Here is a 16,560-nt window from a genome sequence, read left to right on the forward strand (position 1 = left end):
ACAGAGAGTGGGCTCATATCTGGGTGGGGATACAAAAATAAATCTATTTCTGAACCTCTGTTTGCAGTAGCTCTGGTTTTTATAGGATTTGAATTCTTCAGAGCATGGAGATAAGATTTTGAAGAGCTTCTGAGAAGTCTTATGAATGGAATGCCTCCAAGCTACTAAAAGCAATACCAACTTTGCAAAATACTTACAGAGAATACAGATCAGGCAGATCTCCCATTTATACTCTGAGATATACCTGGTCTGTCAGATATTTTTCATTGTTAGTGTGTCTTTGAACTTACACTGATATCACCATGAGGAAAGCATTTGAAGAGAAACGGACATTCACCGTAGGATGATCATCAACCACTTAAACTTTGCATGTCTGATATTTCACTAAGGTTGCTCTGCTGCATTCGTCGTTTGTAACTGTTTGACCATGTTGTATTTCATTAACCTTCATTCATTAGCTTGCTACACTGAATGTATTTCTGCGCCCTCCTCCCAGATACATTAACTATTTCACTCTTTTCAGTCATTTTCTCCATCACTCAGCTTTTGTATCCTGCATATTAGCTGCAGTTTCATTGTTGTTCTGTGGACTTCATTCTGTATATCATGTTTTCTTACAAATTAGGGCCCAAATTGTCCAAAGTGTGTGCATCCAACTTCTGTCTGTGCAGCACCCAAAGTGTGCACAACCCCAACTAACATATGCAACTCATTGGCAAAGTCTGTCATCTCCTCCTCTAGTGGCTGGGCAACCTAGAGGATAACAGCTTACTGTTGCTACCAATTAATAGCATCGCTCCTTTAGCTTTACAGGTCTGTGCTATAGCACTAAAATTCCTGCCTTCAGTCCCTCCTGCCAACCTGTCAAAAGTATAACAAGGTCCAATGGCTGGAAGTTGAAGCTAGACAAATAAGGCACAATGTTTTAACAGCGATGGTAACTAACCGTTGGAACAACTTATCCCAAGGATTGTGGTTGATTCTTCAACTCTGGAAATTTTTAGATCACGATTGGATGGTTTTTTTTAAAAGATATGCTCTAGTTCAAGCACAGCGATTGGTCTTGAAGCAGGGATTAATTCAGGAAAGTCGTATGGCCTGGGTTGTGCAGGGGATCAGACTAGATGACCACAAAGATCTCTTCTGGCTTTAAAATATATGAATCTATGAAACCCGTTTGGGGTAGGTGGTTATCATATGCACATCAGGCACTGACTACACTGAAAAGCACCTACATAATTTTGTCTGCACCCGTTTGAAAATGTGTCTAAATATTTAGCATAAATCCATCTTAATGTACCATGTGTTCACTGTGTTAGTGTGTGACTTTCATCATACATGTGTCCTCATGTTTACTGGGTAGGACTGAGCATTTTCTTAAAACTACTTTTGAGCAAAACCAAGGTAGTGGATGTATAGCATAAGGGCTAGGTGTCTGTCCATTCTGTAATCAAAACAATCCTCTAATTAATATTTTTCCTTTAAACAACAACATTGCTTTTTACCTTGCAAGCATTCCACTGACCTTTTCGTAGTTCTCACTGAATAATCAGTACCATCCAGGAATTTTCCCTCTAATGGGTTGCTGTTGCATTTTAGAATGGATATCAAGGTTTATTTTAATGCATTTTATTAATTAATTAAGTATGATTTTTCCCCTCTGTGGCTCAGTGGTGGGAGCACGGACACTGAGTTCCTCCTCACTTGTTCTGACAGGCAGGAAGTCGCTCAATCAGCATTCAGGATTTTCCTGCTCTCTGGGGCTCCCTCCTTTGGCTTCTCTAGTTTGATGCCTGCCTTTCTCAGAATACCATGGAGGAAGGCGTCCTCCCTGGCTGCGTCTTCCTGCCATTTTGTCTCTCTGCAAGAAAAGGCTAAAGAAAGAAAACCCCAAGCCTGGGCCTCGTTCATGTTGGGGATTAAATGGTTTTTATTCACTGATTTAGGGAACCTTCCCTCCCCACCTTAGAATCATAGAAGATTAGGGTTGGAAGAGACCTCAGGAGGTCATCTAGTTCAACCCCCTGCTCAAAGCAGGACCAATCCACAACTAAATCATCCCAGCCAGAGCTTTGTCAAGCCTGACCTTAAAAACCTCTAAGGATGGAGATTCCACCACCTCCCTAGGGAACCCATTCCAGTGCTTCACCACCCTCCTCATGAAATAGTGTTTCCTAATATCCAACCTAGACCTCCCCACTGCAACTTGAGACCATTGCTTGAAACCACCTTGGTGGAGTCAATTTCTGGCATGTAATGGACAAAAACAGCTGCTCCATTTCCCTGCAGAGGAGAGAGACGAAGCTATTCATCTGTATAAGCAGTGTGGTTTTGTGGAGTATGGGGCCACACTCCCATGGGAGGGTGGCCTAAATGAACAGGACAGCCTTCAATTCACAGGTGTGTGTGTGTGTGTGGGGGGGGGACTAATCTTCTCAATTGGAGGCTCGCTGGAGCAGCCAAGAAGGCATTTAACTACCAAGACCAGGGAGAGTACTTACGGAGGCAAAGGTGGTACCAACACAGACTCCGCGTGTCCTGAACCAAGTGAATGGATGTGACAAAGAGAAGACAATACAAAGAGAAGAAATACTTTAAATTTTTCATACCAATGCTAGGAATGTGGGTGATTAGAGGAACTGGAAATCCTCATTCATCAGAAGAACTTTGATATAACTGGCATTGCTGAAAGCTGGTGGGACAATCAGAATGATTGGAACATTAAAATCAGTACTTATAGCCTGTTCAGAAAGGAGAAAGTGGGTAAAAGAGGTGTTGGGGGGTGGGGGGCACGCTACATTAAAATCACCCATTATCTGTTTTAGAATTACGGATAACTTAGAACCACGGTGTCTTAAATGCATGTGGATCGGTGTACTAGCTAACAAAGCCCAGGAGTGGGCACTGGATGGGAGGGTGTTACGGACCATCAGATCAAACCAGAGAACAGGATGACTTACTCCCTAAACACCTGTCTGTAATGTGGAAAGAAAAATGTGGAGTTATTGGGGAGTTCACTTCGGGAGACATATGCTGGAAGTCTCATGCAGCCAGTAATAAAACATCATTAGAATTTCTAAAAAATTATAGATGATTTTTTAAAATACAAAAGGCATTGCACCCAGCACAAAGTAATGGCTAAAGAAGAATTAAAGGAGAGGAACATAATTAATGCCAGATAACATGGTTTTCTGTAAAATAGGTCTTGTCAAACAAACCTGATTTCATTCTTTCACGAGATTACGAATTTGGTTGGTTTCAGAGTAGCAGCTGTGTTAGTCTGTATTTGTAAAAAGAAAAGGAGGACTTGTGGCACCTTAGAGACTAACCAATTTATTTGAGCAGAAGCTTTCGTGAGCTACAGCTCACTTCATCGGATGCATACAGTGGAAAATACAGTGGGGAGATTTATATACATAGAGAACATGAAACAATGGGTGTTACCATATACACTGTAAGGAGAGTGATCACTTAAGGTGAGCTATTACCAGCAGGAGAGCAGGGGCGGGGAAAACTTTCGTAGTGATAATCAAGGTGGGCCATTTCCAGCAGTTTGACAAGAACGTCTGAGGAACAGTGGGAGGTGTGTGGGGGAAATAAACATGGGGAAATAGTTTTACTTTGTGCAATAACTCAACCACTCCCAGTCTTTATTCAAGCCTAAGTTAATTGTATCCAGTTTGCAAATTAATTCCAATTCAGCAGTCTCTCATTGGAGTCTGTTTTTGAAGTTTTTTTGGTGAAGAATTGCCACTTTTAGGTCTGTAATCGAGTGACCAAAGAGATTGAAGTGTTCTCCGACTGGTTTTTGAATGTTATAATTCTTGACGTCTGATTTGTGTCCATTTATTCTTTTACGTAGAGACTGTCCGGTTTGGCCAATGTACATGGCAGAGGGGCATTGCTGGCACATGATGGCATAGATCACATTGGTAGATGTGCAGGTGAACGAGCCTCTGATAGCATGGCTGATGTGATTAGCCCTATCATTGGTGTCCCCTGAATAGATATGTGGACACAGTTGGCAACAGGCTTTGTTGCAAGGATAGGTTCCTGGGTTATTGGTTCTGTTGTGTGGTGTGTGGTTGCTGGTGAGTATTTGCTTCAGGTTGGGGAGCTGTCAGTAAGCAAGGACTGGCCTGTCTCCCAAGATCTGTGAGAGTGATGGGTTGTCCTTCAGGATAGGCTGTAGATCCTTGATGATGCGTTGGAGAGGTTTTAGTTCAATTTGGTTGGTAAAGGTAACTGTGTAGGTGTAATAAATTTAGACTTTTGTAAGGTGTTTGGCTTAGTGCTGCATGACCTTCTGATAAAAATAGCATGATGAAATATCAACAGAGGACATGTTAAATGGATTTAAAATGGCTAACTGATAGATCTCAAAAAGCAGTTGTCAGCAGGGAATCATTTTCAAATGCAGATGTTTCTCATGGGGTTCTGCAGGGATCAGTACGAGGCCTGACATTATTCAACATTTTCTACAGTGATCTGAAAGGAAATGTAAAATCATTAGCAGAGTGATAAAGGAGGAGGACAGGGCAGTCACACAGAGTGATTCGGTTTGCAGCCAAATGCAAAATCATACATCTAGGAACAAGGACTGCAGGGCATGCCTACAGAATGGGAGACTGTATCCTGGAAAGCAGTGACTCTGGAAAGGATATAGGGGTTGTCATGCTGTCTGGAGTGACTCACAACTGTGAGTGCCTACCTCAGTGTGGACTCTCAGAAATAGGGGAGATACCCCAAGCTGGTGGTATATTCTATAATTAGATTTCACCAAGCCAGGAACAAATGTGAACTCCTGAATCACTATACCAGTCTTACCATGGAGTCACAGACAGTCCCCTTAGACTCTCCAGCCTATCTTGCCACTCAGACAAAGAAACAGCAGGTTTCTCCCAGTCTCAAGAGACCAGACACTTAAATGAGACCAGTTTGTACTCCAGATCTTACACCAAAGACAATGCTGGCAGCCAAATCTACAGCAAACTAAATATAGGATTAGTAGCTAAGAAAAGGAAATGGGAGTTACAGAGAGGTTAAAGCAGGCAAAATATATGCACAGGTGAATCACCGTTTGTAACTCCAACTGGTGGCAGTGATGTGATAAACTGCCAGTTTCCCAAAAGTCTTTCGAGGTATCCAGATTGTCTCTGAGGATCTCCGCTTTGCATCTGGTACATTTCTCTGTAAGAGTCCAAACAGTCAGGGATAAAGGATCTTTCTTTGAATCCATATTTATAGCTTCTTCTGACAGAAGACAAGCTGATAGTGTCTATACCTGTGTGGACTTTTTTTGTGATGATGATGAGTGAGGAATGTACTTAGCCTTTGCATAATACTTTGAAATTAGCATTTTCTGTTAAAGTCCTTAAGTCCTTCCTTAGCATTTCACAAGATTTCTTTGATGGGTTATTTAGACACAGGGGTGTACACAATGTAAATGTTTGCTATTCCATTACAACAGGAACAGATAAGTGAAAACAATGCAAGTAACATTCCATTAGTTTTCATGAAGTTTAAACAGCTGATTACCCACTTATTCATTTAACACTTTGATCTATACTAACACACAAGTGAATGGGCCTGGGGTTCTGACCTGGGCTAGCATCTGGTTTGCCAGCATTACAGGGGTGATAGTAGAAAAGCAACTGAACATGTGGTCCCAGTGCAATGCTGTGGCAAAAAGTGCTAAGGAGATCTTTGGGTGGATGAACGAGGGAGCAGGAGTAGGTGGGTGGTTTTATCTCTGTGTACAATGTTGGTGAGACCAATATTGGCATACTGTGTCCAGTTCTGGTGTCCTTTTTTTTAAAAGAAGGTTGAAAAATTAGACAGTGCAGACAAAAGAGACAAAAATTACGTGAGGGCTGGAGAAAATACTTTAGAATGAGAGACCTAAAGAGCTCCATCTGTTTAGTGTATCACTGAGAAGTGAGTTGATTGCGGTGTCTAAAGATCTTCACAGGGAGAAAATACCAGGTATTAAAGGGTTCTTCAACTGAACAGAGAAAGGCATTACAGGAACCAATGGCTGGACCCTGAAGCCAGACAAGGTACAGTTAGAAATAAGGCACACATATTTAGCAGTTGGAACCGTTGGAACAAATGACAGAGGGAAATGGTAGGTTTGCCTGGTCATGATGTCTTTGCATCAAGACTGGATGCCTCTCTGCAACATGTGCTTTAGTCAAACACAAGTTACTGGGCACCACACAGGGGTAACTGAGTGAAACTGAATAACCTTTTATATACAGGAGGTCCGACTAGATGGTTCCTTTTGGCTTTAAACTCTAGTATTCTATACATTGACTTCAACTGTTTCCCTCGGGGCTATGACTCGAGTATCTGGTCTTTACCGATGAATACAGTTCACCCAGGCGAGTATTACGTTTGGACACTCAATCCACAATTCATTTCTTTCAAAGCTCTTTGTGAGGCCTATGTCCTGCTTGTAGCTGAAGAGGGTGAGTGCTCCTCATGTGCGTGGGGCTGTGGTTTGCAGTGTGGGGAAGAAGGATTGAGATTGGGACTAATTGGGGCTAGTCAGAATTAAACAGTGTGCTGTGACTGAGAGTACCATACCAATCAAACAAAAAACTTTTCTTACTCTAATGAGTGGCTCTGTGGCCTAGGTGTGGGGCCTTTCCCTTAACTATGAGAGGTCACAAAATCCCTGATGTGTCTGTTTACATGGTGATACATCTATGGCTCATATAATTTTCCTCTGACATACAGGAGGTCAGACGAGATTATCGAATGGTCACTTCTGCTTTTAAAATTTCTACAGAACTTCACATTATTATTGTGCCTTACAAAGTTTCTGCCTCTGAGGTGTGGCCTGAACAGCCTTGGTCAGGTGCTCAGTGATGAAGTTAGGGGCTTCTGGATCTGTTTCCTTTCAGCCCTGCTGTCTTTCCATGGTCTGATTCATGGATAAAGCACATGGTTGGTTGGTTTTTTCTTCAGCTAAACCAGTTTGCTCCTTTGGCTAACAAGCAAGCAAGGAGAGACCAGCAGCACCCATTCAGGATAGAAGAAGAGCAGGGAGGGGGCCAAAGAAACAAAAGAGAGAAAGGGGACATTTTAGCAGTTATTAGTTCTTATTCATCTCAATAGTTTGCAATACCCCATTTCTGCCACCCGGTAGTGCTGTGTGAAGCCATAAAGCACCAGCTGGCCCAGGTCCACTTGATTGATTCCAAAATGGTGGCTCCCAGCCAGGAACAGTACTGAGGGCTTGTCTTGTGTTAGTAGATCCAGAGAACACCAGGCAGGCATTCCCCTAAGGTAAGAGAGTGCCTGGGTCTCTTTGTGGTGGGTGGGCGAATGGGCTAACACTTCGACAGTGAGTATCCTGCAGCTGGTTTCAACTTCGTCTGTTACATTTCAGCAAAAGTGTTTGGTTTATGATAGAAGTGGGTTTGCTACTTTGGGTTTACTACTCTTGCTCACCCAGGGGTGATTTTGCTCTGCCACAATTTCTATTATTCAATACCAGTCCTGGGCAGCAGTTCTTTAGGAGCGCATACATATGGTAGTTAGTTTGTGCAAGTACTCGCTACTTAGAACTGGCCAGCAAGTTGTAATGCAAAAGCCTAAGTGATTGGTGCATTGAAAATTGTAAATGCAGCAAAATAAACCTAGATTCATTGGTCTGGAAATATCTGTGGTCAGCAGGCTTTAACCAGGGGCAGTCTCGAGTCTACCACTATAGTTCAGTAAGATATCTTTTTGATGAACTTTAAAGAAATACTTTTGAAACACTTTCTTTCCCCTAATATTTCAATTTTAAGAGTGTGTGTGTATAAAATCACATATATAATGTTGATATCATTGTAATGCAGTGCAGGGCTGTATGATAAACTGAATTAATCATGTACTTTTGACAGACACTGTAATACAAATAGTAATGTGGGTCTAAAAAAGGATCTTCGAAATGGATTCCACATTACCCAAGGAGTTGCTGTTTCTTCCTAGTTTGTCACAGGGTCTGCTCCTTAAATAACTTTCTATATTCTTCAGAAGAATTACGCAAGCGTGTTAATGGAGGAGCTGCTAAATATCTGTTTAATATACAGTAATTGAGGCCAGTTCTGGATCTGGTGATTCTGTTTAAGCTCAGCAAGTGGTCTGAAGAGATGGCATAACCAACCCCCCCCCCCCAGGTATATTCAAGTAGGTACGTTAGCTTCAGGGCAGTAATTTCCCCTCTTCATCTTTTGGTATGTTTTTGTACATAATCAGTGCCTTCTTTTCATCTCATAATGAACAGTGCCCTCTCCTGAGCACTCATCACCTTGTAATTGTCACTTTCTTATAGCTGTATTCTGACATGATTACTTCATTCACATTTTTATTGTAGTAGTGACCGTTTTATTAAGCTGCTATAGTGCTATTCATTATCATTTGATAAACCACTCATTATCAGTCATTTTCCTTTGTTCCCCCACATCATATTTACCAGTATCTTGAATCATAATCACAGAGAGTATTTTAATATGCAATTCTTACTGTGTCTTTCATCTTCATTCACTCAACACTCCAAAAGAGCCCCACCGGTTTGGTCTTGATTCTGTTGGCCATGATTTTCTCACTGTCACTTGTTTTACTGGCTACCGGCCAGCGCGTTGCCTGCACTGTAAAGATGGATAAGCAGCTGCCTCCCTAACCAACATCAATGACTTTCCTTAGAAGATCTCGGAGATAATTTGTCCATTGTAGGTACACAAAAGACAAGCCATTCCTTCCTTCCTCCACAGAGACTGAATGTGTCATTTCCCTGCTGTACATAGTCCTTAGTGATCCAGTGAGTAACACAACACATGAATAGCTAATGAGCAACCCATAAAAACCAGGAATGTACAAGGAATCTTTACACTATCATGACTCTTTACTGATTGCTTGATGCTTAGTTTGGGAATCTAGATAATTAAAATGAACAACTCCGGTCCAATCTTTGGGTTCAGCCAAGTGGCTACTGGGCCAGGTCTTGGAAAATGGGGGCAAAGGTGGCTACTTTCTGTCATTGTGTTCTTCCACTCCCTGTGGCTATTGTGGGCCACGGTGACCTTCAGGGATGAAATATGTGTAAATCTTTGCGGGATCAAGCCATATGTTTTCAAGGAAATAACAAACACAATTATATATGATGATGATAAAAGGGCGTTAGTTTTGTCCCATGAATAAAACATTATTGAGTGGGGTTTCTTAAAAATTAGCTTTGTCCTGAACTCAATAAACCATTGTTGTCTTATGAAACGTTACGAACCTACGACCCAGTTCTGCGAATGCTTACTCATGGGCTTAATTTCAGAACACGCGTAGTCTCATTGACTTCAGCTATTGTGGTGTTTACTTATCAGCAGGATTCAGAGAAATAGATGGATTATTTTTTCCTTAGCAAAATGAGCAGGAATTCTTGGCTGCAATTCAGTGCATTAGTTACTGGAACTTTGGGTGTACTAACTTCTTGTTGCTCTTCATCTTTGGGCAATACAGAAGTGTAATTAAAATAAATGGAAGGATATTAAAATTAAAGGTAGAGGTAGGGTAAAAAGCTTTTTGACTTGTTTGAATCAAAACAGAGAAAGACCCTTTAAATACATGACCCAAAAAAGCTGGTGAAACAATCATAGAAAGAGAGACAAAGATAAACAAGTGTACAGAGTTCAGGGTCATACAACATTTTAAAAGTGAATGCTTATGAAAAAAACACCGATTGAATTTAATGCAGATGATTCAGTGGACCTTACAGAAATCTAATAGGGTCCCATAGAAAATATTCTTACAAACTTGTGGGGCTTAATAGATCTTTTTATAGCATGCATTTCAGGTATCAATTTAGTCATCTCCTGAAACAATGCACAGGGGAGATGAATAAGCAATCGGGAAAAAGAAGTGTGAACTACAAGTAGACAAAAGCAGCAGTAAAAGCTCTTTTAGTTTATGGGAGCTGGATGGGGAAATCCATTTGTGTGGAGTGGCTCTGTCTCTCTCTGGCTCATTTTGTGCACAAGATAATTCTAAGCTCTTCTGACGCATTGCTGTGAACACAGGCTGCTTGGGGGGGGACAGGAAAACACTTCCCATCCTGTGGGATGCTGCTTTGGTCTGTGTGTGGGCACCAGTGTTAAATGCCAAGAATCATGGGGTGTAAGAGAATGCCTTGGCAAAGGGGAGAAACCACGTCTTTGGCCCTGACAGGAGCATGTTCCATATGACTGTTAATGAAATCTATTGAAAACCATGGAGACAATCCAAATCTGCGTGTGCTGTCACCTGCCGCTTTCTTCGGACCGTGCGGCTCATTCGTCTGCAACAGACTCGAAGCAGTGCTGATTTCTGTCCCCATGGAAAGGTTTGCTGCTACACGCTGACAGGAAAAATGTTTACTTCAACCGGGTCAAGTCAGATACTAACACTGTGCCTTTAATCACTGTTAAGTAAAAACTAATGGCATGCTTGAAAACATTGCTTTATATGATTAGCCGTGGACAGCTTTTTGCCCCGGTTCATGGGAAAACTGTTTGCATATTTCTGACTACAAAGAGGTACGGAGCCTGATGAAACCTGGTTCCGAGCTAATCTTAAAAAAAAACCAAAAAACAAAAAGCAAACACACACCAAAAAATCCCTCCTGGAGTAAGGGTCTGAAACAAAACTCACTGAAGACCAGAGAGTTTCACATGAATTTCAGTGGTTTGAATCAGGCCCAAATTGTTAAGCAAGTACATGACCTGACTCAAACATATATAGTGAGGACAATCAAAACCAGGCTGTCTTCTTATATTTGAATAACTAGGCAGATATTTGGGGACTTGCTCAAAAACAGGCCAACTATTCAGTTGCTCTTCAGAAGTCGACAGGAATTCTAATGTAATTCGTTTAAAAATGTTCACACAACAATGATTTGCTGTTCGTAAAGTTACTCAGTGCTATGTTGTTGTCATGCCAAGCTCTACAAGTGATGCTGAAGTGTAACCTGCCAAGAGGAATGCTCCCTTTTAAGAATGCTACTTGCAAGAAAGTTGTGCCTCTTCTGAAACAAAATTTTACTGATTTGATTTTGTTATCTGTTGAAAGCATTAATAGCGACCTTGACTCAGCCTCCGGATGCCACGAATGAATGAAATTCAAAATGTTTAGCGTACATCTCTGTCAAACGACTCTATAATAGTACATCCCTACCCTGCCGTCTGTTTATAGCCCACCCCGTCAGAGAGTGCAGATAGATCTTGTGCTGCATTCTGCAGCACATTAAACGCTGGCTGTGGCCAGCTCAAGGTGCTGGTGGGCTCCAGAGGCCTGGACTGTCCATAAGAGAGTAACCCGCTTGTCTCAAAGAGCTCAGTCTCAGGAAATGACCCATGATCACAACAGGTATGAAGAGATACAGTGAGAGAGACACGCTCTCAAAATACCATTAAGGGCTTTGTAGATAAGAACCAACTCTTTGAACTGCACCCAGAAACAAATGGGCAGCTCAGATGAGAAACTTCATTCCTTGCTCCCAGAGGAATTCAGGGCCACAATGATGCAGGCATTGTAACCTCCAGACTGTAATTCACTGCATCTGAAGTTGTATCGGAAAACAAGTCAAAGACTCCAACTGGCTCAGAACACGTTATAGAAGTTCAGGCTGCCATGAGCCCATCGTGCCTTTGCCCTTGTTCCACTTCCTCCCCAGCTCCCAGTTGGCTCTTGCTGCTAGTTCAATGCCTTGGTCCTGAACTTCAAAGCCATTAATGGGTCAAAGTCCAGCTACATTTGACATTGCGTCTCTGCTTATAAACTGCTATGCTAGTTGCATTCCTCTGGGGCAGTGCAGATCAGAAAGGCGGATAAGGCTTTCTCAGACTATGGAATAAACTTCTGAGATGAATCCAGAATCTGATGGAGTTTAGGTCTTGTTGCAAAGCCTTCTTCTGCACCATAACCAGAATGACACAACTGCTACCTCTGACCCCCTTCCCTCTGAAAAACAACAACAACCCTACTCCTCAGCAGGGAATCCCATAAAGAGAAAAGAAGCAAAGAGACGCCATGAAGTCTACTAGGGACCTTACTCTGCCAATCTAACTAATGTAGAAAAGTGCTTAGAGGGTATGATGTTAGCTACAGTACAAAACACTAAGGGCTTGTCCAAACTAGAATAAAAAGTTGTTGTGTTTGCTAACACATTTTGACAAACACATTTTAAATGCGAGTGTGGACAGGGAACGTTATATTTTAATTCACGTTAGTAGGACAAGGGGAACCCAAGAGAGTCGATGACAACCAAGCTAATAGTATATTAAAAATACAGTCAGTATAAAGGAACACTAAAATAAATTATAGTGAACAGGCAAAACCACAGGAGTTAAGAATTTTGCAAATGTCTTAATGTGTCTTGCATATTTTTTTTAAATGTTTTTCCATTGTATGAACATATTGTTTAAAATGATTCAGACAAGAAACTATTACAATAATGTTTTACAGCTGTTGACATTTTCTTGTATTTTCCTCGGGGGGGAAAAGAATGATAGTGCATGCAATTTCCATCATTTATTTTCCCCTGTGAAACGCTTGCCCATCACAGTGGTTACTGAATGCTGTTGAAATGCCAATTCTATCATAATTCTCTTAAATATAAGCTGTGAACTGGGAAAAAGCTATAAAATAACTTGTTCTATTTGCCAGTACTTTTTTTTTGCATGTTCCCTTTTTACATGTTTCCTTCTAGAAGAAAATTCCCCGTCAATATGACACAAATTTATCCATCCTCACATTTTCTCTGTTCTTCTTTGTCAAAAAAAAACACACTCTATGGGCATGGGTAATTTTGCTATGGCTGGGTATTGCCATGTGGGTGTACTGCAGTGAAGCACAGATACAGATTCATAGGGGCAAGGCGTTGCCACTGGGATCTCTGTTAGGTTCCTGAGATCTTAGTTGCGGTGTTTCCTCAATCCACAGAGGTGCACTCTACTGCAGCCACAAAGTAGGACATGTCGTCACACCATGGCAGTGTTTTATTTTGCACAAGATTGGTTGTCACTTGACATGAAATGGCTTCATTGGCCCATAACATTTTGGCCCCTGACGTGGGGAGCTCAAATGATGCCCCCATGCCCCCTCGCTTGGACCAAAACTTTGAAAGGTCTCAATTCTGCCTTCTTCAACTGACCGTATTGCACAATCTAGCACCTGGTTAAATAATTCAACTTTGAATTGTTGTTTGGGGTCTCTTATGGGATTATCCCATGCCGCGTAATCAAAATCATAGAATCATAGAATCATAGAATATCAGGGTTGGAAGGGACCCCTGAAGGTCATCTAGTCCAACCCCCTGCTCGAAGCAGGACCAATTCCCAGTTAAATCATCCCAGCCAGGGCTTTGTCAAGCCTGACCTTAAAAACTTCCAAGGAAGGAGATTCCACCACCTCCCTAGGCAACGCATTCCAGTGTTTCACCACCCTCTTAGTGAAAAAGTTTTTCCTAATATCCAATCTAAACCTCCCCCACTGCAACTTGAGACCATTACTCCTCGTTCTGTCATCTGCTACCATTGAGAACAGTCTAGAGCCATCCTCTTTGGAACCCCCTTTCAGGTAGTTGAAAGCAGCTATCAAATCCCCCCTCATTCTTCTCTTCTGCAGGCTAAACAATCCCAGCTCCCTCAGCCTCTCCTCATAAGTCATGTGTTCTAGACCCCTAATCATTTTTGTTGCCCTTCGCTGGACTCTCTCCAATTTATCCACATCCTTCTTGTAGTGTGGGGCCCAAAACTGGACACAGTACTCCAGATGAGGCCTCACCAATGTTGAATAGAGGGGGACGATCACGTCCCTCGATCTGCTCGCTATGCCCCTACTTATACATCCCAAAATGCCATTGGCCTTCTTGGCAACAAGGGCACACTGCTGACTCATATCCAGCTTCTCGTCCACTGTCACCCCTAGGTCCTTTTCCGCAGAACTGCTGCCTAGCCATTCGGTCCCTAGTCTGTAGCGGTGCATTGGATTCTTCCGTCCTAAGTGCAGGACCCTGCACTTATCCTTATTGAACCTCATCAGATTTCTTTTGGCCCAATCCTCCAATTTGTCTAGGTCCTTCTGTATCCTATCCCTCCCCTCCAGCGTATCTACCACTCCTCCCAGTTTAGTATCATCCGCAAATTTGCTGAGAGTGCAATCCACACCATCCTCCAGATCATTTATGAAGATATTGAACAAAACCGGCCCCAGGACCGACCCCTGGGGCACTCCACTTGACACCGGCTGCCAACTAGACATGGAGCCATTGATCACTACCCGTTGAGCCCGACAATCTAGCCAGCTTTCTACCCACCCTATAGTGCATTCATCCAGCCCATACTTCCTTAACTTGCTGACAAGAATACTGTGGGAGACCGTGTCAAAAGCTTTGCTAAAGTCAAGAAACAATACATCCACTGCTTTCCCTTCATCCACAGAACCAGTAATCTCATGATAAAAGGCGATTAGATTAGTCAGGCATGACCTTCCCTTGGTGAATCCATGCTGGCTGTTCCTGATCACTTTCCTCTCATGCAAGTACTTCAGGATTGATTCTTTGAGGACCTGCTCCATGATTTTTCCAGGGACTGAGGTGAGGCTGACTGGCCTGTAGTTCCCAGGATCCTCCTTCTTCCCTTTGTCATCTTCATCTTTGTCATCAAAATGTCATCTTCTTCGGTGACTCTTGTATTCTTGAATGGGTGGGAAAATCGCTTCAGAGTGAAGTTCCTCTGCCAACTTCTGTGCACTCTTCAGAACGTTTTTAAATCCCTCATCTGACCGGTAAGACTGTAGGCATGACTTTGCTTTGTCCAGTTGTTCCATTGCTCCAGATATATCAAGGTCAACACCTTGGAGTCTCTTGCTTACAACATTTTTTTCAAACAGTATGTCATGCCACAACACTAAGCCACCAGAAATTTGAAGTTACGTATGTTTCTCGTGATTCCATTTCCCTCTGCCACTGTTCTCCCACAAACAGTTCCTGTCGTAGCTTTATCCTCCATAATGGCAACTATGGCATCATCTATCTTCCCAATTTGGTGTTTGATAGGCTTTTATCACCTCCACTCGACTTTTCCATCATGTGGCACTCATGTCACTGTCAGAGAGGATGTTCCCAGATGTTGGTTCAAAATTTGCCATCGATGAGTTGATGCAGAAAAAAATACATAAACGATTTGAATTACATTAAAAAAATTCAGCAGCCTCACTAGAAGCTGATGCTGCATCACTGACCACCAAGTTCAGTGAATGAGAACTGCATGGGACAAAAAAAGCTCGAGGGTTTAACTCTCGAATCCATGTCTGCACTCCTCGGTTCTTGCCTCTCATGTTGGCACCATTGTCATAGCCCTGACCTCTCATGTCAGCTATCGCAATTCCATCTTTTTAAGAAGCACATTTGTGATAACTGCTTCTGTAGTATCATCAATGTCTATAAATTCTAGAAAATGCTCTCTGACCGTCACCATTGCAGGGACATTTTCACTCGGTTCTGCTATTGTTACAAAACGCACCATTAAAGTAATTTGTTCTGTATGGCTGATGTCAGGTGTGTAGTCCAGAATAAGAGAGTAATATCTTGCTGACTTCAGATCTGCCACAATCTTCTGTTTGACTTTTCTTGCCAGTAACTGTATGATCTCATTTTGAATTGTTTTTCCAAGGTAGTGGTGTGTGTACATTTCTTGGGTGAAAAGAAATGGAGTACTTGTGGCACCTTAGAGACTAACCAATTTATTTGAGCATGAGCTTTCGTGAGCTACAGCTCACTTCATCGGATGCATCTGCTTGCTATGCCCCTACTTATACATCCCAAAATGCCATTGGCATTTTTGGCAACACTGCAACACTCATATCCAGCTTCTCGTCCACTGTCACCCCTAGGTCCTTTTCCGCAGAACTGCTGCTTAGCCATTTGGTCACTAGTCTGTAGCTGTGCATTGGGTTCTTCCGTCCTAAGTGCAGGACCCTGCACTTATCCTTATTGAACCTCATCAGATTTCTTTTGGCCCAATCCTCCAATTTGTCTAGGTCCCACTGTATCCTATCCCTGCCCTCCAGTGTATCTACCACTCCTCCCAGTTTAGAATCATCCGCAAATTTGCTGAGAGTGCAATCCACACCATCCTCCAGATCATTTATGAAGATATTGAACAAAACCGGCCCCAGGACCGACCCCTGGGGCACTCCACTTGACACTTAGAATGTTTTCTAAGATACTAACTTATGATTAAAAAAAGTTTTAACTAGCACACTTGCAAAAATCATGTTAGATTCTGCAAACGGGAGTACTCATTAGTCTTTTTATTACTGATTATCAAGATAGGATTTTTTTTTTAATTTAAATACAGCTTGCTTAATTCTAATGTTTAATGTTAGTGTAATTCCATTTTTGATGATAGACTTACTACAGATTTATTCTAGTCGAATTTGGTTTGATTTTTTTAAAATATTTTAATTGTATATGACATTTAAAAGCATAAAAACACAAACAAGTTTTTTTTTAATTAATGAATTTAGGCTTCAGCAATG

General features: G+C 42.0%; 1 protein-coding gene across 2 annotated transcripts in view; it reads left to right on the top strand.

The window, feature by feature from the left end:
- MDGA2 (MAM domain containing glycosylphosphatidylinositol anchor 2) overlaps positions 1–16,560 on the top strand; it is a 662,813-nt gene that overhangs the window by 178,129 nt on the left and 468,124 nt on the right. The gene's annotated exons all lie outside the window — the stretch shown is intronic.

Source organism: Eretmochelys imbricata, chromosome 6 (assembly GCF_965152235.1).
Source record: "Eretmochelys imbricata isolate rEreImb1 chromosome 6, rEreImb1.hap1, whole genome shotgun sequence".
NCBI classification, from domain to species: domain Eukaryota; kingdom Metazoa; phylum Chordata; order Testudines; family Cheloniidae; genus Eretmochelys; species Eretmochelys imbricata.